This window comes from Cydia pomonella, chromosome 4 (genome assembly GCF_033807575.1).
Source record: "Cydia pomonella isolate Wapato2018A chromosome 4, ilCydPomo1, whole genome shotgun sequence".
Taxonomy (NCBI): Eukaryota; Metazoa; Arthropoda; class Insecta; order Lepidoptera; family Tortricidae; genus Cydia; species Cydia pomonella.
The window spans coordinates 24,828,204-24,854,459 of record NC_084706.1 but is presented as its reverse complement, the minus strand read 5'-3'; the positions used below and the strand labels follow the sequence as shown (position 1 = coordinate 24,854,459).

General features: G+C 34.9%; 1 protein-coding gene across 3 annotated transcripts in view; it reads right to left on the bottom strand.

Moving 5' to 3' along the window:
• Window positions 1–26,256, bottom strand: part of LOC133517337 (cyclic AMP response element-binding protein A) — a 259,857-nt gene that overhangs the window by 139,034 nt on the left and 94,567 nt on the right. The window lies entirely within an intron of this gene.

The window sequence follows — 26,256 nt, the reverse complement described above, 5'->3', positions numbered from 1 at the left end:
AGCTACAAATCTAACAACTATACTCAGACAACGATATATATAATATACTTCTATGTATTTAAGTATTTAAATACATAGAAAAGAACCATGATTCAGGAATAAATACCTGTGCTCATCACACAAATAAATGCCCTTACCGGGATTCGAACCCACGGCCATCGGTTTCATAGGCAGGGTCACTAGTCACTACCCACTAGGCCAGACCGGTCCTCAAAATATATGTTGAATATTTGTAACAAGAATATAATGCAAAACTCCCTTGAGAGTCAGACACATTAAAAATATTAAAATAAGTCTCTCGATAAAGCTCTTATTTATGGAGCAAAACGTGTCTAACCTGTTTTAACATATTTAATAGTAGAATGATCATTATGAGTTGTATTATAGGTACATGCAATAAATGCGAGTTTTTCAAAGCAAGCATAATTAATTTTTTATGTGTTGATTATCTATATCGTAATACTAAGGAAGGAACAGTGTAATAAATAAAATATAGTATTTGGTACAATCGTGGCATAATATAGAGCTTTTCAGTCGAGTACCGTGTTTAGGCAACGAAGCTTGCTGAGTTTCCTAAGTAAGGTACGAAATTGAAACGTTTGATTGTATCACTATAGAATACAATACAATACTTTTTCTACTTGTCATCTGAAATACACATGTAATAATACCATAAAACCTAAATCATCAAATAAAATTGATAAGTATCTCAGTAGACAAAAATGTAGTACAAGACATAAACACGCGACTACTGTCGCCCGTTTATCCTTTTCTATGGAAGCGGAAGGATTATTATGTACATTAGATAAGTACCTAAATATTATTGTATATCTTATATTAAATAAAGAAATTAAAAAGAAAAAATAATAATGAGTCGTGTAATCGGATGCGAATAAAACACGCCACTTTTTTATAGCCATACCGAGCAAATTCTGCGCCGATTTTGACGTGCCAATGTGGAAGTACCATAATATATTTAATTGTACTTAACTAGTCACAATACAGTACAAATCCTCATTATTGTACAACCTCAAAAATAAAGGTACAAAGGAGCACACATAATAATAATAAAATAATAAAATGCTTTATTGCACACTACAAAAAAAAATACAGTTAAAAGATTTAATTTCTGATCCATTTCGTACCTTGTGACAGGAACAATAGTATGAGGTCTCTACCAACTCTCATGTTGTTTGTCACTGTAAACAGGTACGAAATGGGTCACAAATTAAATCTTTTGACTGTCCACAACGACAGATGTAAACAACAGGCAAATATACTACTTACAGACAAAGTGTATCGTAACTTTTAGACCCCACGTTTCGCTTTTTGAATGTTATATGTTTGAATCTTGTCAGCACTGTAACTACTAATATTATCGTCAGTGTACCATTATTAGTTTAGTACCTATTTTACCTCACATTTTATGCCTCAATCCGAGGACAATGCCGATTAAATATTGGATTCGCAAGCCACGTCCGCGCCCATGCACGTAATAGTTAAGACCCTTTTATTTGTCAGGATGTCGCCGTCGACGGATACGTCTGGGAGGACATCATCATCATTAGTTCATAAATCTTAATGGGAATTGTCTTAGGATGTAGGTTGCACTTATAATGTAATAACCGATATTCTCTTTTTTGTATCATCTGCCTGTCTGTTTTTCCCCCAATAAAGAAAATAAATAATGTGCCTTTTGAAATTTGATTGCATGTTACTTAATGCCATCCATGTTTGATTGTAAAGTGTACTGAGCGCTCGTGACTTTCACGCTAAGCCACTAATTAACTGTCGATTTGACATTGAATTGAAAAGTTCCGATTTGAGCATTAAACTGCACTTTCTATTCGACGTTCCCGTGTTTTCAATATCGGGGTTATAGATAACTGTTATCTGTCATACTTCCAAATTTTTCCTAGTAATCTCCTCAAGTCATCAAGTGGAAATGTATTGATCAAATCTTCTTTGTTCATATTGAATAATTACTTTAAAGTCAAACCTGGAAACATGATTTCATTTTGGTACTGTTTTATTATAAAATCATTCAATTTTCCACCTCCTGAAATCTCCTTAAAACTTAGAACTTTTGCCATCTACATAAAGAAAAATAATGTTTATAGAAAAACATACGAGCAGCAACTTTATAACTGTGAAGTAGAGCAAAACAACATTATCTAATAAACATTAGCAACAACTGTGTACGTATGTCAGTTATGTTGTTTCAACAAGCACTCGGTAAACATCCCTTCAGGCGGGCAAACAACTTAATATCACTTTACGGTATTAGAACATATAGAATGAACACAGAATTCTGATCTAAGTACTCGCAAATGTCTATAATGTAACTGCGATAAATTAAAAATCAAGATAAAGATAGTTTATTATTCAAGTAGGCATATTACAATGCGTTTACGAACGTCAAATAAAGCGAGTAAAGTTATTATGGTTCCCAAAGGAATGGGCCATAACTTTGATTGTGTGAAAAAAAATGATGAATTTCGGAAAGATATTTGAATATGCACTCAAATACCTCTCAAATCTCTGTTTGTTTTGTTCTGTTTATTTGCTGTTTAGATATTAGTGAGCGCCTTCACTGATTCGATGTATTTGAAGTTTGAGTATCATTTAATTTAACTACTATACTTGCTTCCAACCGTTTATTATGTATTACGTTCACCTGTATCACGGTAGGAAAAATGCAGGCACATTTTATGGTAAAATTGTAGTGTTATCTATTATATTTATGTTCCAAGGACGGTAATCATGTTGGTGATATTTGTATTATCTAGGTGTTGTACTGAAATAATAGCGGTTGTTCATGTTACGCGGAAAAAAGTACCTGTATAAGGTCACCGTTGAGGTATTTACAGTTTGTGGAAACTGATCAACTTAACGACTACTTATCTGGAAATATTATCTACCCGGAAAATCCCGGTGTAGCTTAAAAGATATCTATTTTAATAAACCGTTAACGAAGTAAAATGGTAGCTAGTAAATCTAATATTCGTGAGGAACTAGAGGTACCACGTGAAAAAATGAACCTTTTGAACGCTTTATATCATACACACAAACATTACTCAAACGCCAAGATCCCTGGCGCAAGGGAGCTAATGTAGACCTTATTCGATAGTGTGAAGGTTACTTTGACAGCGTCCGCCTTATATAGGTGTCCTTGGCGTGATGGGCATGATGACACACGACACCCTTAGGCGTTCTTGGCGTTCAAAAATCATTGCTTGCTGCTTGATGCTTATTAAATACTACAAGAAATAGGAAAGCCAAGATGTTAGGATACCTGATACGGCACGACCACTTTTTTTAAACATTCTGTAAGGAAGGATTGAAAAGACGAGAGGCAGAGGAAAGCCTAGATTCACATATCTCAACCAAGTGGAAAAGAATGCGTCGTACGTGCAAATCAAAATACTGGCCCAGTAATTATCGGATTAATCCCTGACGCTTCTTTCCACCAGTCTTCAACTGTGCATTTCTCCAGAAACTTCCTGCCTCGTACAGCTAAACTATCGCCCGTGCTCCCTTTTAAAAAACCGGCAACGCACTGGCAATCCCTCTGGTGTTTCAGGTATCCATGGGCCATGGTAATTGCTTACGATGGTAAGCGAGCAGCCGGATCGCGTGATGACGCGATCCGGCTGCTCGCTTGCCTCGTATCATAAAAAGCGGCCAAGTGCGAGTCGGACTCGCGCATGAAGGGTTCCGTACCATTTAAGACGTATTAAAAAAAAATCTACTTGCTAGATCTTGTTCAACATTTTACCACTTTGGACACACATTTTACCACTTTGGAACTGTCTCTCGCGCAAACTAGTCAGTTTAGAAAAAAATGATGTTAGGAACCTAAATATCATTTTTGAAGACCTATCCATAGATACCCCACACGTATGGGTTTGATGAAAAATTTTTTTTTTAATTTATTGACGTATTAAAAAAAAACTATTCACTAGATCTCGTTCAAACCAATTTTCGGTGGAAGTTTGCATGGTAATGTATATCATATTTTTTTTTAGATTTTTCATTCTGTTATTTTAGAAGTTACAGGGGGGGGGACACACATTTTTTCACTTTGGAAGTGTCTCTCGCGCAAACTATTCAGTTTAGAAAAAAATGATATTAGAAACCTAAATATCATTTTTGAAGACCTATCCATAGATACCCCACACGTATGGGTTTGATGAAAAATTTTTTTTTTTTAAATTTTTATGACGTATTAAAAAAAAACTACTTACTAGATCTCGTACGAACCAATTTTCGGTGGAAGTTTGCATGGCAATGTATATTATATATTTTTTTTAGATTTTTCATTCTGTTATTTTAGAAGTTACAGGGGGGGGGACACACATTTTTTCACTTTGGAAGTGTCTCTCGCGCAAACTATTCAGTTTAGAAAAAAATGATATTAGAAACCTAAATATCATTTTTGAAGACCTATCCATAGATACCCCACACGTATGGGTTTGATGAAAAAATTTTTTTTTTTAAATTTTTATGACGTATTAAAAAAAAACTACTTACTAGATCTCGTTCGAACCAATTTTCGGTGGAAGTTTGCATGGCAATGTATATCATATATTTTTTTTAGATTTTTCATTCTGTTATTTTAGAAGTTACGGGGGGGGGACACACTTTTTACCACTTTGGAAGTGTCTCTCGCGCAAACTTTTCAGTTTAGAAAAAAATCATATTAGAAACCTCAATATCATTTTTAAAGACCTATCCATAGATACCCCACACGTATGATTTTGATGAAAAAAGATTTTTTGAGTTTCAGTTCTAAGTATGGGGAACCCCCAAAATTTATTGTTTTTTTCTATTTTTGTGTGAACATCATAATGCGGTTCATAGAATACATCTACTTACCAAGTTTGAACAGTATAGCTTTTATAGTTTCGGAAAAAAGTGGCTGTGACAGAATCGGACAGACAGACGGACATGACGAATCTATAAGGGTTCCGTTTTTTGCCATTTGGCTACGGAACCCTAAAAAGTTATCCATGCAAAAACGACCATAAAGATTTCTAAACAGTAATCATAATCAATGACACGGCCGCTTGTTCGATAAGAACTACTCGGACAAAGTACAAACATTAACAGAAATACCTATTGTGATAAGGAATTGAAGGTCATTACCTACTTATAAAGCCATTATTTACTGAACCTGAGCTCCATCTTAGGCCTTGTCTTCTCTTTCCATCAGGTGTGACTAGGGCCTATCGCCGATCAGTTTATAATATTAAAAAAATCTGACATTAAGAATACGAAGCGCTGGTGGCCTAGCGGTAAGAACGTGCGACTTGCAATCCGGAAACACGGGTTCAAACCCCGGCTCGTACCAATGAGTTGGAACTTACGTACGAAATATCATTTGATATTTTACCAGTCGCTTTTCGGTGAAGGAAAACATCATGAGGAAACCGGAATCATCCCATCCTAATGAATTTTCACGTCGATTTGTGACGGTAGATGAAACGTGGATCCACCATTATACGCCAGAGGCGAAAAATCAATCAAAACAGTGGACTTCTGCTAAAGAACGGGCCCCAAAGAAAAGAAAGCGAAAACCGTTAATTCGGCAGGAAAGGTAATGGCAACTGTTTTTTGGGACAGCCAAGGGGTTATTTATATAGATTATTTAGAGAAAGGTAAAACAATAAATGGCCCTTATTATGCTACTTTGTTGGGAAAATTTAACGCAGAAGTTGTGAAAAAACGGCCACATCTAGCAAAGAAGAAAATCCTTTTTCACCACGACAATGCCCCTGCACACTCGTCAGCAGTCGCAACAGCCAAATTAGTAGAATTGCGTTACGAAATACTGCCCCACCCACCTTATTCTCCAGATTTGGCCCCATGTGATTTTTATTTATTCCCAAAAATGAAAAAATGGGTCGGTGGGAAAAGATTTTCATCAAATGATGAAGTCATAGCTGAAACTGAAGCATATTTTTCAGGGTTTGACAAAAAAATATTTTTTGGAGGGGTTGAAAAAACTGGGACATCGTTGGATGAAGTGTATGGAGTTGAAAGGAGATTATGTAGAGAAATAAAACTAAAAAAGGTGAAAAAGTTTTTTTTTTGCATAAAAGTCACTGACTTATCAAACCACCGTCGTATGGACACCAAGCGGAATTCCGCTGTAGAACCGAGATACTTGCATTTTAGTCAAAATGTCGTCACCTAGGTTTTCTTTTTACTTATTAGCAATTTCAAACTTTGTATAATAAATAATTATTAAAATACTTAGATGCTTTTAAATGTTAACAAATTTAACAAACTTAATTATTCATACACACACTCCCGGTATTTCTTTACAACGTATATAATTTCTTTTGACAACGATATTGTAGACCTAATCTATAATCATAAAAAACAAAAAAACCAGTATGTAATGCTTTCTCAAGTTAGTGAGGTTATCATTGAATACAAATTAGCGTGTTTAAAGGATAACGTAAATTACGAAGGCTCCAAAGTAAGGGCAATCAACCATAGCCATAACAGGTTCGCCGAAAGAGTTCGTTCAACCCACTCGGGAGTCCCACAAGGCACAAACCTGGGCCTATTTGTTTAACTATTTACGGTGTGCTAACGTGTGATGTGATCGTCTTGAATAGCATGTTATAGTAAAAATACTTTAGTCTGACAAACCAATTATAAGTATTAACATAAAATATTTTTGTTAGAAATCATTATTATTAATAAAGCAGTAAAAAAGTGAATTTGATAAATTTTATTTATTTATTTATTTTATTTTAGTATATGGAAAACCAACAGCGCTATATATATACTCTTTCTCACTTATAGAAATATAATAAATTATAAAAAGTTTTTGCTCATCTTAATTACACATACAAGTTCCTACAGCATAAGAACAGATCTATATATATATGACACATTTTTACAAAAAGAAATAAAAAAAAAAGAAAAAAGTAGTTGAATCATGTAAGTACATATTCAATAATGCACCGAGCCCTGTCCTGCGCCAGAATTATTTTCCCCCATGAAGTGTCTAATTAATTTATTTTTTATCACTGCTATGCTATCATTATATATGTCGATATCACAATTAAAATAAAATTTTGACATGAAAGATCGAACTTTAAACAAATTTTAAGTTTCGCTCGTTTTTATTGGTATTGGTTTGGCAGTAACTTGAAAATGTCTTGAAAAATTGGTATAAATAGTCGTTTAATAACTAATACTAGAAATTTTTATCCTACATTCTAAGTACACGAGATTTCGCAAAACACGCCCGCATGGAATTTGGCCCGCATACACAAAAATCAATAGCAATATATCAAAAAACAAACACACAGAGAATGCGAACAATTCAACATTTTCTTGTATAACACATATGGAATAAATCGGGTAATTTTAAGCCGATTAAATAACAGGAAATTTGTAAGCATTCTAGAAACGTGGCCGGAGTGGAATGACAAAACAAAAATGTTATTTCACGTTTCGCTCGCCGCTCTAAGTGTACAATTAAGGTACGTACTTTTTATAATACTTTTAACTACCCGTACCCCTAGTGTAAATAAATTCGATTTCGAAACGTGACGTACGCGTTTGCGTTAAGTCTCATTTTGTATGGGTTTTTGAACAGCGCGCCAAGCGGGACGTTTTGGAAAGTCAAAAATCTCATACAAAATGACACTTAACGCAAACGCGTACGTCACGTTTCGCTGTCGAAAATATTTACACTAGGGGTACCGTTCTCTTATGTTATAGCGTTCTATACGGGCTCATTTGGTTTTTAGATTTCACGTCTATAAATACGGGCGATGGTAATTAAAGGCAAATGATTCAGTTCATCTTCGAAACCAGTTTATATATTTTTTATTAAAATGTTATGTTCTCCAATTCAGCTGAATCATTATTCCGTAATTTCTACGATGATTATAATCTAAATGAATAAAAACTAACACATTTCGCAAATGTTATACCAAATGTACCCTTTATCAATTATCATTATAAAATTCAAGATTTCGTTGTACCACTTATACCGATGAAATTAATTATTTATGATGAAACCCAGAAAAAACATTTCCACACGTGCCACGATAAGAACTCGGCATAAATATTTACTATAGTCGAGATCACGCAATTATCAGTCCGTAGTGTGTCGGGAATCCCTCTATGCAAACAGTATTAATTACATTCAATGAGGATCTATATCGATTAATGGAGCATAACTAATAGATTTTAGATAAAGTGTAACTAGCAATTTGTTGAATCTTTACGATTCTAGGGAGACTATTTGGGAACATACGGCGTAATATATTGAAACAATGAAAAAGAGTACACTTCGTATAATATAAACGAATAAATATGTATTTACCAACACAAAACTTAAGTGCATGTACAATATAATAATTATAAAACCAATAAAATAATTAAATAAGTACAAATTATTGCATTACAGTAGTTAGAAATTTTAACGCCACAAAAAATAGGTACATTTATTATTATATTTGTACAAGGTTATCTTTATTTATTAAATTATTACTTTCACCTAAATGTCCTAAATCGATAGTAATTAATGTAATCATTATCGAAAATGTCGTTCCAATTCAAGCTTCATTATAAATTACTGACGGTCCGATCCGACCTTTAAGATAAGTACGTCAAAAATTTGCTAAAGATACAATATGAATTGGATATGGCAATGGCAGTGACAAAACTGACATTTCTTCAAAAAAAACGTCACTTTTGATAATGACATATCCGATCCATATCGTATTTTTAGAAATTTTTTGACGTATCTTAAAGAATCTGATTGTGAGAAGAGATTGCGCGACACAAATAAAACTTCGGTAGATTTATCAAATAAATGCTCATGTAATTAAAACCTTCACATAAAACTTGAATTGCCAATGTAAATAATTACGATCATTAATCCAACTGAATTAGTAGCAAGCTTTTAATTGAAAATTGATAAAAGCCATCAACTTTCTTCTAACCAGTCAAACTGCCAAATATTCCTTAAGTAATTAGCCGATAAAACATATCGTTTGCGATAAACAAGGAAACCTGCCAAATGATATAATAGCGGTTTGGGGAGCAACGACCTCAAGACGACGCCATCACTGTTTATGATCGCATGACATTGACTTAGGCGGTACCTACTCGCTTATTAACTAATGTACTGACATACCGGGTGTTTCCTGTAACACAAGCAAATAATTAAACGATATATCTTTTGAATAACAACTTTAAAAAAATATTAATTCTTTAGATTTTAACTTATTCATTCAAATTTAATATTATTTTCAATGTACGCTGACATCAGTGTGTTTGACGTTGCTTGTCACGCTTTGAACATAACAAAATTCGCAATACAATGCGTCTTAGAATTAACTTCAATGTGTAATAAAAATCAAAACATAAGTTATTTTTCAAAGTTGTTGAACAAATGTTGGTCAGTTTGAGGAGTACAGCCTACAGTTTGGCATTCAAATACTATCTGTCATTCCTTGTATATAAATTATAACCTAGATTTGTTTATACTTAAACTTGTTATGTATTTGATAATGTTACTAGGACTACAAACGGCAGAACGTAATATCTTACGGCATTCCCTTGCTGAACGTGTTCTTTATCTTAGCTCGTAAAAAATATATTATCTAGTAAATATTATATTACATACTTATCTTGCGAGATATTTATCAATATGTTATCCACTTGTGCACGATGCCGTCTTATCACAACGCGTGTAGGAATTTCTTATTCTGCACTTACCTGAAAAGATGAAAAATAGACTTTAATGGATAAATAATAATAAATGAAATATAATATTATATATTTTAATATTTCTCGACCGGTTTGGCCTTGGCCACGAATAAATGGCCTTACCAGGAGTTGAACCCGGGACCATCCGCTTCATAGGCAGGGTCGCTACCCACTAGGCCAGAACGGTCGTCTCATTTACATAGCCATACAATTAAATTTGGTGACAGATCTATTATTTTAGTGACCAATCATATTAATTTGGTCATAAAAAGTACATTTGTTTAATGATCGATTAAATGTATACAAATTATGCAGTACATATCAATGTGGGTAAATTTTGTAAAATAGGAAAAAAGCATTTCGCACTAATTTTAATTCAGTTTCGTAACATATAAAGAGTTTTTAAATTGGTAATTAACTCTGAAACTAGGCTAATTCCAGAAAAGTTTATAGAACAATTTAGTCTTTAAATATAATCAGGAATGTTAAAATCTTTCATATGGAGAAGCTTGCCCTAAAACTGCCAATCACTAAACGCAACTCATCAGGCAGACCACCTACCACCTGGTGGACGACGGTTGAAAAATACCTAAAAGAAGCTCATTTGAATAAAGACGTAGCGCAAGACCGTGCTAGATGGAAATTGAGGACGAGGAAGGCCGACCCCAAGTAAATGGGAACAGGTCTAGCAGGAAGAAGAAGGACTGTTAAAATCTTTCGTGAGCACGTTATATGTAATTATATAAGTACACACATACGTACACTCAAGAGTTTCAGACAATAATCATAATTTGGTGTTAAAACGAATATAATATCTTGTGAAGTCAAAGTCGGTGAAACATGTACTTGTACAATGACTTTTGCAATCGTGTGAAGGTTAAAATATTAATAGTATTACTAACATGTTTTTTATTTCTAATTTAATATTATAGCTTTGATAATATTGCGTTCATTGATAATCAAGACACAATTTTGCCAAAAAATAATCGGAAGAAACATAAAAACGGGTACACTGAGTACAAAACAGCTTTTACATGTTTATAAAAAAAACTTTTAAATCTACTAATCATCTATTAATCATTTGATCTTGAATATACGAAAGCAGAAATAAAAATTATTTCTTTTTATAAAATAATAATTTATAAAAGACACAACATATTTTTGTGTTTATAATAATTATTAAATCAGCAAATTCGTTTCCGTTTAAGTGATAAAAACAGTTTATTTAAAAAATGCAACTGGGAATTAAAATGGCTATGTTATTTGACACAACTATCGTAATTAACGTGCTAAGCTAAAGCTTAAAAAAAAAAAATCAAGTGAGATTTATTATCTTATCTTATTTTATCCGTTAATTATTGTATGGATGCGGGCTCGGACATTGGACATCTGGCATATGTTTAACGGAAGGAAGCTATTATGATTAAAAAGCTTTTAAACAATTATTTATTCATTCGTGTAGTAGTTTAGGTAAGTAAAAATACGGTATGAAGCGTAAAATCTAAACAAAAAACGAAAAGATATTTAATTTTAACATTATCCTGCCGCGTTGAATGACCCAATGACAGTTCCTCCAAATGGTTTTGGTAGGCTTAGTTACAAAAATAAAGTATTTTTATTCCTTAAGTGTTACATTTCTAAATAAATTAATGTGTTTAATAAATTAATGGCTCCTGTGTTGTTACTCATGTCCAAATGACCATGGGCGACGATGCCCGCTTCCCATCAGGCGGCTCGTCTGCTCGTTTGCTATCACGTAAAAAAGGTAGATTTAACTTTTTAACGTGTTTTTAATACCGATGACTTTGTTTTAACACTAGAACAGGGGTCATTTAATATGCAATTGTTTGAGGACTAGGAATGGGAAATAATAAAATAAATGATATCTTGTAAATTATCAATAATAGGTAATTAGTAATTACAAGCTTTTATTTAACTTGCCCTGTTAGTATGTATGGGACAAATCTTGCAAGTTAAATTTGACCCACTTCCCCGTTTCCGGTGAAGATGAAAATTTGCATACATATGTAAGTCGGGTGATAATGCAATATTATGGTACCATCAAGCTGATCTGATGATGGAGATAGGAGGTAGCCATAGGAACTCTGTGATAAAACAACGCAACCTAATTGTGTTTGGGGTTTTTAGAATTGTCTCGATGAGTATTAGTTGCCTGTGGAAAAAAAAGTAGAGTCAGCGATAAAAGCTTGTACCAAAAATGAAATTTTTGCCAAAAACTTATTTTTATGGTATATTTAGGAGGCAAACGAGGTCGTATCACGGTCGACAGTTCATTATAGGGCTCATGTTAAAACATTTTATTTCGTAATAACTTATCTGCCCGATTCGAAGAATGATTAAGATACGTTTAAGATCTTGGAAAGATCTTTAAAAGATCGATAACTAAACGACATGTCAAAATTGACGTTTATTTCGATTCCGCTGTGATCCCAATAAGATCTATCTACGATATTTCCAACGTCAAAATGACATTGGTTGCCCGAATCGAGCTGCTGCTGTCAATTATACGACATACAAACGATATCTAAATGGGAACTTATCTAAACCAGAACTTATCGTTATCGTGTCTCATTCTTCAAATCGGGCCGCATGTATAACATGAAAGCAAATAAACTACTTGAATACCTTTTATAAGTATTATTTCGCTTGTCTAAATATGACAACTGCAATACGTTGACGTAATACCTATTTTATTAGCTAAACATTTATGAGATCGCTCACCCGTATCAGTTTTAATGAAACATAAAAATCCAAAAATAATGTTTAACACACGACATAACATCTGATGTGAAATCAGTTGTTTATTTTATCGTGTCTACAGCGCCTCATATTACCTATATAGGTACTCAGGCTTAAGAGGCTGTCAACACCCAATGTCCTTGAAATTGATGTTACTTAAACAGTTTTTTAAGAAAGACTATTTGTTTTAGTCAAGTAAGAAAAATATATGTTCATATTAATTATATTTCAAAGACCGTGGTTGTACTCGATACATGATTGAACGAAATCGGCTCGATAGAAAATAATTGCAAAGATTGGTCTTAAAATCACAATTAAACGGTTTTATGTCTTTTCCTACTCCTCTACTGTTATCTGTCATTTATGCATTCATTAACACAAATATAAGAACATACATAAAAGGTTTCAAGAAAAGTCTATATTGTCTATTCCTCATAAAAGCTCTTGTGCTTTTAATCGCTATAACGTTACTGCGATTAATGGCTACCAACCTAACAAAACGAAACCGAATACAGTTTTAAACTAAGTGCATTGCTGCCAACTTACAAAATATTCATTTGGTTGCATAGTAAAAATAATTACTTCATAAGTCAGAAACACGCATGTGACACCCGTAATATAGCAACACCCATAACACCCACCCGTAGGCTACGGTGGCCAAAATAGAGAAAAAACTGTCCAAAAATTTTATTTAGCAAGTAGCAAGTACCAGGGCCTCATGAGTTACGAGAAGGTGTCGCTGACCGGCCGGCCGCGGCCCGGGGCGGGCGGGCGCGTAACAAGGTATGCTCGCGCGTCTTGGCTATATACTTTTGCTTTGTTTACCTAAATTAAGATTTATTTTTGTTGACTCGTAGGAAAAATATTGTATGCAACGTTGTATAAGTAGGTCAAAAAATGCTCGTAGCGTATTCCTTTACAATGTTCGCCTACGCCTTTTTTGACCCTTCTTATACAACTGTTGCATAAAATACTATTATTGTTTTGACTTATGGGACTGCAATTAAAATCACAATTTCAAAACATTTATATCTAAACCGTGGTTGTGTAAAATATTACACTAATAATCCACTTTTTTTATTTAAATATTTTTCTTATTATTCCCTTGCCCAGGCCCAGTAACATGCGACAGTGCTATCTCATTTACTCCGATAGAAATAGACAGTGTGCGCGCTTTAAGTATTGACAGCCTCTTAAATAAATTAGTTCCTATTTAAAAAGTATTTATTTACAATAACAATATACATAGTGGATATATACAGATGATTACTATAACTAGGTTATATCTAAAATAGGCCCTTGAGGCATTGTACCAAGGATGCTGGCGGCATTTCCTCGTTGTATCGCAATACTGATACGTTGTGCGAGGAAGCCGCCAGCTCTTCGGTCACCAGTTACGTCAACTAGTTTACCAAACAATATTTTTTTATAAAAAGAGTGAATGCAATATTTTTTACTAAAATTGTAGATATCATCGAATTCATATTGAGCTTACTGTGAGACTTAGTAAATGTGTGTAATACTGTATTAAAATATTTATTTTTATACACGATTTATTGCAGACAATTTTTGTATTGATAGCAAAGGCGTCATACATTTATTACGTAAGACGATTTTTGCCTGTTTTTTGACCCCCTCCCCTATGTAAGAAAATATAAAGTATAGGCCGATACCCTCCCTCCTGTATTAAGTAAGAATCTAAAAAATAAATACACGTTAGGTTTGCTTTATTTTTTATTTTTCAAAAAAAAAAATTTGGAACAAACAAACGTTCGACTAAACTTACTCTGCACCGTGTTTGATAGCATAAACTGTGAAAGTATTACTTTAAACGCCATGATTTCATAGAAATTTTAAAATTTTCGCCTCTTTGTGATCTTACGTAAGAAATATCAAGATCCCCCCCCCCCCTAAATCATCTTACGTAATATATGAATGGTACCATACACAAAGTAACTTCAGAGGACCTGCATAGTTACACCTTTGTTGTGAAACTTGTATCCTCGTATCGTTACCTGTTGGTATTCGGCTATAAACAATGCTAATTTTTATCAAGCAGATACGGCTGCGAGCGATAAAACTTTTTTTTATATATTAAAGGAAAAATTAAAAAAAAATGTTTCAAGGAAAAATTAAAAACAATGTAAATTTTTATCAGGCAAATACGTCTGCCAGCGATTAAACATTTTAAATATTAAAAGAAAAAAAATGTTTACACGCCTAGATGAACAAGAGAGGAATGGAAATATTCGCATGCTTCTGGTAGGCTTCGGTAGCTTATTTCATTAAAAGCAATCAGACCTGTGTTCAGACAGGCAAGTTATGATCTAGCCCAAACCGAAACGCTGATTTTTTAATTTTATCCTTTAAGTTTAATATAAAAAAATATATACAATGTTAGATGCATTTTTAATTGTTGCACACAAATAATGCAAATTAAGCAAATGCCATTAAACTCATAAGCCACATTCCGCCCACTGCGATACAAAGATAAACAATTGTTTTATTCTCAGGTCACTCACCCGGGGTGTTGCAATTTTACTTTGCAATTTATAAAACCGCTTTTTACGAAGCGTCGCGTAATTCGAGACTTCTAATCAAACCAGTATATCTTGGTATTTCTTCGTCCATACTAAAAACGGAGAAAGTATGGGCTGTATTATAGCACAGGGGTCTAGTTTACTGGTGGTATTGACACGGTTGTGAGTTGATTGTGTAAATTCCTTCACGACATAATAACGGGGCGGTCGGGGCGTTTAGTTGGCGTTTTTATAGAATTTTATTTGTTTTGTCATACTTAAGAATAATAAAAAGCGGCCAAGTGCGAGTCGGACTCGCGCATGAAGGGTTCCGTACCATTTAAGACGTATTAAAAAAAAATCTACTTGCTAGATCTTGTTCAACATTTTACCACTTTGGACACACATTTTACCACTTTGGAACTGTCTCTCGCGCAAACTATTCAGTTTAGAAAAAAATGATGTTAGGAACCTAAATATCATTTTTGAAGACCTATCCATAGATACCCCACACGTATGGGTTTGATGAAAAAAATTTTTTTTAAATTTATTGACGTATTAAAAAAAAAACTATTCACTAGATCTCGTTCAAACCAATTTTCGGTGGAAGTTTGCATGGTAATGTATATCATATATTTTTTTTAGATTTTTCATTCTGTTATTTTAGAAGTTACAGGGGGGGGGGACACACATTTTTTCACTTTGGAAGTGTCTCTCGCGCAAACTATTCAGTTTAGAAAAAAATTATATTAGAAACCTAAATATCATTTTTGAAGACCTATCCATAGATACCCCACACGTATGGGTTTGATGAAAAAAATTTTTTTTTTAAATTTTTATGACGTATTAAAAAAAAACTACTTACTAGATCTCGTTTGAACCAATTTTCGGTGGAAGTTTGCATGGCAATGTATATCATATATTTTTTTAGATTTTTCATTCTGTTATTTTAGAAGTTACAGGGGGGGGACACACATTTTTTCACTTTGGAAGTGTCTCTCGCGCAAACTATTCAGTTTAGAAAAAAATGATATTAGAAACCTAAATATCATTTTTGAAGACCTATCCATAGATACCCCACACGTATGGGTTTGATGAAAATTTTTTTTTTTTTTTAAATTTTTATGACGTATTAAAAAAATACTACTTACTAGATCTCGTTCGAACCAATTTTCGGTGGAAGTTTGCATGGCAATGTATATCATATATTTTTTTTAGATTTTTCATTCTGTTATTTTAGAAGTTACGGGGGGGGGGGGGACACACTTTTTACCACTTTGGAAGTGTCTCTCGCGCAAACTTTTCAGTTTAGAAAAAAATGATATTAGAAACCTCAATATCATTTTTAAAGACCTATCCATAGATACCCCACACGTATGAGTTTGATGAAAAAAGATTTTTTGAGTTTCAGTTCTAAGTATGGGGAACCCCCAAAATTTATTGTTTTTTTTTCTATTTTTGTGTAAACATCATAATGCGGTTCATAGAATACATCTACTTACCAAGTTTGAACAGTATAGCTTTTATAGTTTCGGAAAAAAGTGGCTGTGACAGAATCGGACAGACAGACGGACATGACGAATCTATAAGGGTTCCGTTTTTTGCCATTTGGCTACGGAACCCTAAAAATGATACTGTACAATTTGTAATCTATTGGCTATGTAATCATTTAACGGCCTCTTAGATGGTAGTTACCCTACCTCCGTAGCAGGAGATTCCGGGTTCGAACTCTAATAAAGCTGCGCTGCCATTATAAGGATCCGAACCCTTAATATCAGTATTCGAACCCTTAATATCAGGATTCGACCCCTTAATATCAGGATTCGACCCCTTAATATCAGGATTCGACCCCTTAATATCAGTATTCGAACCCTTAATATCAGGATTCGACCCCTTAATATCAGGATTCGAACCCTTAATATCAGGATTCGAACCCTTAATACCAGGATTCGATAGTTTTTACACCGAAATCAGAGATAGGTTGTTTATGGATATTTTCTATGTATTTGTGTCTATTTGTTATACATACGTATGTATCGTCGTCTAATTTCCACATCAGAATGAGCTTACTGTGTGGGTCTAGGTGTACCATAATATTTATGTAAGGACTTGCTTATTGAAACAACGACATTTGGCAGTGTCTTTATTCGTAAAGCGCTATCTCACTCTTACCTTATTGTTTTTACATATGTCTGTCCGTACATTTGAAATTTAAATTGAAAAGAATATTTATATTGTTTTAATTTTCAATTTCACATCTCTCTTGCCCTTACATTTATTTATTTATTTAGTAATGAGCCTTGGTATGTTTAAATTAAGTGAATTTATAGTTTAATCGTCAAAATGATAAAAATGCCTGAAAGTTTATTATATAACAAAAAAAATATGGCGTAAGAAAATATTAAACTGTTCATTTTTTAGGATAGTACCAAAAATAACTAATAATTTACATGTTTATTTAACACATTCACTTGGCAGATATTTTAGGTTATATGTCAAATAGTACAAATTTGTTTACAATCGCCGCCGTATTCACACCTAACGCTGGCGCAGTTATTCTCTGAGAACAATTAGCATATTTCCAACGCATTCAACGTATCTATTAAATTATACTTCTGTCATCAAATAGTCTCTTTTTTCCTTACTTTACATTTATTATTTATTACATTTATTTATTATTTATGATTAGTAATTGGAGCAATTTCACTAAGAGAGCCGATTCGAGTTTGCTATCGAATTTTTTCCTCTGTTTTCGATAACATTTGGTGAATAGGAAGTTCCGTATTTTGTACAATATAAGCACATATTCATCATATGTCCTAAAAAACACAAGTTACGAAAAAGTATGGTATTTTCGTAACCGTCGAGTTACATAAAATTACATACATTTTTTTTTTTAACAAGTTGTGATATCGTATAATAAGTGTATTAAAAAGTAGCAAGGTGGCCAGTAGTAACTTTTTTACATACATAGTGTAATAAATAATAATATTTTGTTGACCCAGTCTCATTGTCCACCCTTTCAATCCATATACCGTTATTCTGTTAAATTTTTCTACAATAGTCCCAATGCCTGTTGAGACCGATTCATGGGTGTCTATTGTTGCGCCTGTGAACGGGTTCCTGCAGGCGTTGTATATGACATTAAAGCTCTTCAAGGGGCCTCTACGTGTTGGATCTATATCCCCACGCAAGCCTATCTAAAGATCGGGATTTATAGGCCCGTAAAATCTAAGTAAACAATCACTAAACATAGCCAAAGTTTATGAAAGAAAATGCTTCTCACAACTTTCAAAGGCACCGAACTCTTATAAAAACTTTTCACAAATATACCTAAAGAAAACAAAACACAATTATATAAGCACCCGACGGCGACAGATGGCCCCGGGTATGTCCTTAAACTACGTCCACAAGAGAGGTATGGGCATTGTGAATGTCATCTCGCTCTGTGTGGTAGGGCACAGCACAGCGGATGTCATTCCAGATCTAGAGCAGAGCCCAACTGGGGAAGTACCTCCACCTTACAGAAAATCGCAGCCAAATAACACTAGACCCTACTCATAGTGTTGTGTTCCTGCCGGTGAGTAAGGTTGCCAGAGCTCAACGAGGCTGGGAGGGGGTTAGGGTCGGCAACGCGCATGTAACTCCTCTGGAGTTGCAGGCGTACATAGGCTACGGATACTGCTTACCATCAGGCAGGCCGTATGCTTGTTTGCCACCGACGTAGTATTAAAAAAAAATGGCAAAAACTTGGATGTTCATGCAACGGCACTAGGAGGTACGATCAAAGAATTTTGTCCGAAATAAAAGCTTTTTTTTTATTCTCATACCATTTAGTACCTTGTCAAAATGACAATCAATATGAAAGTCGATAGGGACCTTATACTATTATCACTGTGACAATGTACGAAATAGTACAAAAATTAAATTCCGTGACCGGACAGAAATAGAAACGGGTACGGTTTGCATAATGTCTATAATACAAAATGTACCCCTTTTTAGGGTTCCGTAGCCAAATGGCATAAAACGGAACCCTTATAGTTTCGCCATGTCCGTCTGTCTGTCTGTCTGTCTGTCTGTCTGTCTGTCTGTCTGTCTGTCTGTCTGTCTGTCCGAGGCTTTGCTCCGTGGTCGTTAGTGCTAGAAAGCTGAAATTTGGCATGGATATATAAATCAATAAAGCCGACAAAGTCGTACAATAAAATCTAAAAATTTAATTTATTTTAGGGTACCTCCCCTACACGTAAAGTGGGGGTGAATTTTTTTTTTTCGCTTCAACCCTAGAGTGTGGGGTATCGTTGGAAAGGTCTTTCAAAACTAATAGGGGTTTTCAAGAAACATTTTTGATAAAGTGAATATATTCGGAGATAATCGCTCCGAAAGAAAAATAAAATGTGTCCCCCCCCCTCTAACTTTTGAACCATAGGTCCAAAAAATATGAAAAAAATCGTGGAAGTAGAGCTTAAGAAAGACATTAAATGAAAACTATAGCGGACATGATCAGTTTAGCTGTTTTTGAGTTATCGCAAAAAGTTTTCCCTTCATAGTAAAAAGACTTATTTTAATTAGGTACTGATTATGCAAATTTGCCTATTTGTTTAACTCAGGTGAAAGGTACCGTTTCATCCCTTGGTTAACAATTTACTATACTTTAAGCTCCAGGTTAGCTTATTGTGACAGAAGAGTAACTACGGAACCCTACACTGAGCGTGGCCCGACATGCTCTTGGCCGGTTTTATTATTTTTATCTTAGCGTCTTATTTCATCCTTACAAGTTTTAAGGTCCTAGTATAATTAATAAATAGTAATAATTTAAATCGTAGTTGTAAATATTTTGACAATAGCCGGGTCCACACAGAGCGAGCTTACGCGCGAGGCAATTTCCTCACGCACCGGCCAGTGTAGACGTGCCTCGGCCGAGGCGGCGCGTGCGTTTTCCTCGGCCGATGCACGTCTACACTGGCCGGTTTCTGCGTGAGGAAATTGCCTCGCACATACGTGCTCGCTCGCTCGCTCTGTATGGACCCGGCTATTAACGCTTGAATTGTGTATTTTATTAGTTTTGTCAATTTTTCTTTGATAACAATTGAGACGCTAAGGCTTTTAGGGCTAAGATGGTCGGCTCTTTATCATTTGTCACCATGCCTGTCACGTTCTAACAAGTATGTAAGCGCAAAAGTGACGGATATAGTGACAGGTGATAAAAATGGAACCGTGCTGCCACTGCAGGTTTAAAATGATTTCCTTATCTCGTCTGCGCCCTGTGTCACTCGTAAATATCCATTTCATGACTTCACAGATATAATGCAAGGCCCAAATATGTACAGGTGAGGAAGTTTCCTATTTCCTGGTGCACTACTGTTCATCCTGTGTTTGACGACGTCATAAACTTTATATACCGATAACTATGCCTGTAAAATGTTCCGTCGGTCATTGGCTTCCTTTGATCGCTGAAGACTAATATTTCTAACAAAGATTTGGGTTTATCGATTTTGAACTGCCGTGAGTCATACCAAAGTTAAGCTAATTTTAAAAATAAAATAAAGTAATTTTACGATTTACCTCACGCACTTTAAGTTATATACTACGAAACCAACCTTACTCCTATTCAAATAAGTATATATGCGAATTCACTCGTGTTTCCGAGGGATGCAAAAACATACACACCACGTCATTGTATAGCATTAAGTTAAATTTAAATTCTCATTTTAAGTGAATAATGTATATTCTTATGAGAATAAATGTCTTAAACCATATTTGAAGCATAATTGACAACATTTCATATTTTTAAGTGCTACTTTCCTTTCCTTTTATTGTCTACATCGAAAGAGCGCACTAATTTAAGGTAGGTACCCGTATTTTTTTTATTTTGCGTAAGTCCTATATTTTGGTCATAAAATCTATTTATATTGTTACTTGAAACAAAAGGGCGTATGTAACTAACGTCATTTGTGAGAATCGTGACGTCACGGATCTGTTTCATACACTGGAAAAAACGAATTGATTTACGAAACTGAATTAATTTACGTTTGAGCATAGACAACAGTGCGAGTGACATAACCTCAAACGTTAAAAATAAAATCACAAATTAAGTGTCACAAACGTCAAAACTCAAGTCAAACCATGGTTTTCATCCCGTTTTCAATGACAATGATAATGTCAACCCAATCTGAAGTCATTTTTTTGCTTGTAGTGGCAGAACTGAAGGAGCTGGGTGACGTCAATTTCCGTTTTAACTATTTTTAGAGATTTTGAATACAAAAATTCGTAAAAAATTTATAAAATTTATTTTTTTGTAATCTACAGGAGCCCCTCTCGATATGGTATTCGATTTAGGGATATTGAAAATTTTGAAATGTTGTCAGTTCTGTTACTATTTCTTACTAATAGTTGCTACCTACTACCAATCTTACTAAGTTCATCTACTTCAAATCTTGCAGAAAAAAATATAGTACAGAAAAACCTGTTGCAGTGTCATGAAAATGTACAGCTTATAACACAACCTTAACACAACCTCGTGCGTATGTTCAGAGATAATAACATGTTAAGTTGTTAACGTGAATCACCCCGTCTGCCTCACACAAAAAGTGTCCAAAAGAGACAAAACATATCGAACCGGACCATCGAAATGCTCTCGGAATAGCAGTAACGGTACCTGTGCGATGCGCTAGATCCAAAAAGTCGTACCTCGAAACGGGTTTTATGTTAAGATACGCCCTTTTCAGCTTTAGCAGTGCTGGAATGCAGTCGACAGGTGACTAGCACAATACTTGCACTGGCCAATCTGTCATGCGTCACCGATTTTCAAAAGCGAATCTTAAAAGAAAGTCGTAAGGTTCTTATTTGGTTATCCCGTCTAGGCGATCTTGGGTTATGCATCTTCTAACTGCCATCTTTACTGCATATTAGACTTTAACTTATACGCATATGGTCGTAATTTGTCTGTGTCTCTATGATTTATACGAGCTATTGAAATGTTGAATGATGGGATAGTTTATGGTCGCCGTTTTGAAGTTATGTGATTCCAACTTTGACCGATCAATTATTTTCACCTTCGGTTGTTCTAATGTGTTTAGTCATTAAATTAATCTAAAAGAGAAAAATCAATAAGTAAACAACAAATAATTAAACTTTATAGTAATCTTTACATTATGAATAAATACAGTCAACCAATCTGATTCCTAGGCCACTATAGAACCATGCCATAATGACTTCTACGACAGTGCTTATTGAGTGATGCGTGTCAAGTATCTAGGAGTTAAAGCGACAAGGTTATATAGTGGCCTAGGATTCCAATTGGTTGACTGCACATACAAACACACATACAGTCTGACACTGACAATTTCTATTCGTATGCACTGATCTCGTAATTTTTTATGACTTATTGATTCTTTTGTAATATCTGTCTTCCTTTTAGGACTCCCAGGCAGGGATCGGAAACCGGTATTTTTTGTATGGGAATGAAAACAGTATTTTTTCGTTCATTGTTAATTATTTTATTACTAATTGGGCAATCTTGGGATATGAAAAAAGGTTAAAAAGAAAAGACATCTTATCATACATAGAAAGGGAAAAAAAAAAGAGTAGAAGCCCTCACTGGAGAACTCGCTCGTCACGTTATTAAGCATTCAACCAATCTGCTTATAGTCTGACTGATCGCAGATATAACTAGAGAAAAAAAATTGGGCAATCTAATAATACTACATTCGGAGTATAAAATAAACCCAAAATATATGGTTATTTCGATGTTTTGCAAAAAACCGATTCCCATCCCTGCTTCCAGAGAGTACCGAGTCAAAACCGAACCTTCGGTTTCGGTAACTGAAAATACCGCTTTCGGGGGGACATTACTTAGCAAACACCGTTCTTGGTTGAAATTGACGTCAATAAACGAAACACTGTGAATGTCCGTTAAAAAAACATACAAGTACGCGGTTCCGGCGACGGCGTCCGGTCCATTCAAATTGGAATCAATCATATTCGGGCGCTTACAACACTGCGAAAGTATCGAAAAGGCGTAACTGCGACGAGATTGAGAATGCCTTGTCACCCTGTGTGTGGGAAATTCCCCGCTTTGAGCAAGACACCGCTTCAAATTTGATGAGTGCGTGTGAAATTCTCCGCTTTAGGCAGGACGCCGCTTTAAAATTGATGAGTGTGTGTGAAATTTTCCGCTTTGGACCAGACACCGCTTCAAAATTGATGAGTGTGTGTGAAATTTTCCGCTTTGGACCAGACACCGCTTCAAAATTGATGAGTGTGTGTGAAATTCTCCGCTTTGGACAAGACACCGCTTCAAAATTGATGAGTGCGTGTGAAATTCTCCGCTTCAGCCTTCGGGGTCTTGTCCAAAGCAGTTTTTCTATTTTCCTTTAATTAAATTTGTACGCGCTTTCTAAGCGCTATATCTTCTTTAGCTTTCAAACTCACGGTACATTTTTTCTAAGACTTTACACACTTAATAAATCTTTGGCCAAACCTTTTTTTTTCTCACATAGATAATAATATGCCAACACTGACTCACAGTTTTTTAAGCACCCGCCACACGTTTTCAATTAATGCTAGTTAACGGTACTCCACACTGTCAATCGTATCGGACGTACGATCAATCACAACTGTCGCTACAAGCGCTTGCCTAGGCTGAGCGAGTCATAGACGAACCAGTAAAGGTTCATATACACGGAACAAGTTTCTAGTACGAAAGTGTATGAAGTGAGAAATCGAGGATTTTTTTTAATTAGCTGTCTAATATTTTTTTTTTCATTACATTTGGATATAATCTGGCTGTTAATTTGCGAAAGTTGCACAACAGCATATGTTATCGTAACGGTAACGTATAAACACAACTGAAAAAAAAAAAAAAAACAAAATTCGATGTTTCCGTGATTTTTTTATATCGATTCAAGTTTAACCTTTTCAATACGTATATGGTGGTCGTTCTTGTTTACGTGATACCGTGATAAAACGGTGTCCGTCGTCACTTTCGTGATGGTTATTTTATCACGTGGATAAAGCCATCCATAATACAGCAGTAGATTTTAGTTGGAGTAGGCCCTTGCAATTCTTGCAAATACCTATAGTCTAGTTTCCATGTGATTTATTCATGGCATTTGCCCTGGATTAAAACGTGTAAAAATTATATATAACAACTAAAGTTTCGCGATAGCTCCCTCTCAAGCTCTCTAGACTCCAATTGAACATGTACATACTTACTTACTTACTCCGTTGACTCAGCGACCCAAAATGAGACTTGGCCTTAGACAGCCACACTTTTCGCGGTCCTGTGCTACTTCGCCAATCGTTGACTCGAAGTTCGCGCAGATCTGCCTCCACCATGTAGCTCCAGCGATACCTGGAGCGTCCAAGACGTCCTTCTGCTAGGCGGCCCACGTACGCTCCTTTCACGTTCCCATCTTGATCCATTTTCTCAAGAAGGCAGATGGAATATTGTTACGAATCGAAAGGTCAGTTTTCACTGGTTTACTTGAAAACAAGTATGCGCACACGCAACTAATAAAAAAACTACTAGTTCCGTCTGAGGTTCCGTTTAAATACCACCAAGTTAACAGTCAACTGTTAGAGGTCATATGCCAGTTACATAAGGTATATAATAGCTTGAATTTAAACACTGATAAGTTGGTAATTCATGTTAATGTAATGAACACAAAACGTGCTTGAGAATGATAAAATTGATGAGTAAAAATCTGTAGCAACTCTTTTGAAATCTCAATTAATTTTGCACCTTATTGTATTAAGGTAAGGTATAAGTTTGAATGAATTTCCAAATGTCCATATTACGTTTATATTTGGAGCTAATGAAATGATTATATGTGTTTAGATACCGTTATTTAACTGACGGATAAGCTTTTAATTTTTTAACACTTAAAAACTAGGCATCCCAAATCCCCTTTGTATGCGCAAGAAACTGATATGTTTGAAGTCGGTGCCAGGCATGACTTTTTTTCTGTCAGGCCAAACAGTTATGTGAGTCATGTCGCTTAAAATTCGCACTTCCGGTACGAGTCAAGTTTAAGGACTAAATCTGAATCCATCATGAGGAGTTCCATGAATTCCTTATGGAACCCATAATCAGGACTGGATTTTGACGGAAATGTATTTACTTTCGAGCAAAACATAATTTTCCGAATCGATTCAGAAATTACAGAGATCTGAGGTAACATTACAAACAAAAAAAAACGGTCGAATAACCTCCTCCTTTTTTGAAGTCGGTTCAAAATAAGCCGTACTTAAACTTAGTTTGCAATTAAGCTGCTGATTTATTGAAGTTATTACCATTTGATTGTCCACGATATTTGTGATTAATTATTACAGCAATTAAACAATTACCCGTGATCGTAATACAATACAATACAAATATACTTTATTGCACACCTCAATACAGAAACAGTACAAATATTACAACACATAAAGAAGAGGTAAACAACAGGCGGTCTTATCGCTAAAAAGCGATCTCTTCCAGACAACCTTTAGGTAGCGGAATTAAAAAAAAAATATATGTTATGACATATATATCGTAATTTTTTTACTCAGAATACAATTTATACAATTGACGTGAATTTAATAATAAACTGCCGGTACTTATACAAATAAGTCAAATCAACCCCCCACCTCCCCCCCCCCTGGACTAGTCCCCTATACTACAAGTATGGTCCACACTTACCAACCGCCAACCAAAACTACAAGCTCAGTATCTACAAATAAAGAATTAAAAAAGAATAATATAAGAATATTGAGCTGCAACTTAGTCTCAGTGGTCTCATTGTTTATGTTAGCTCTAATCAAGATGTCGGACAGACGGAGACTGTACCGAAACAAAATAAACTGAAGTTCAAGGAATTCCCTAAATCTGCGAGTCATCTGCCTGCGGCGAGCTAGGGTTACCAGAAACCAGGACTTATCCGGGAAATTATAATGACAAGATTTTTATACATTATTAAAACTCACGCAGATGTTGAAGCCTACTTTAGTTTTTTTTTATGGTGTTTCCATATTGGCTGTTAAACAATGATATATAACAACAATAGTAGAGTTTAGATAGTGACTTTTATCTCTCTGTACTGATTTTCTTTTCCGCAGTTAATAAATTAATTGCTGCAGGTAGATATTCGCGCGCCGCTGCGAACGCGGCTAACCATTTGCTGCGCTTACCCAGCGGTGGACTCTGTTGGTTTTTGGACCATTTTGACGCATTGTCCTTTTTTTACCTTTA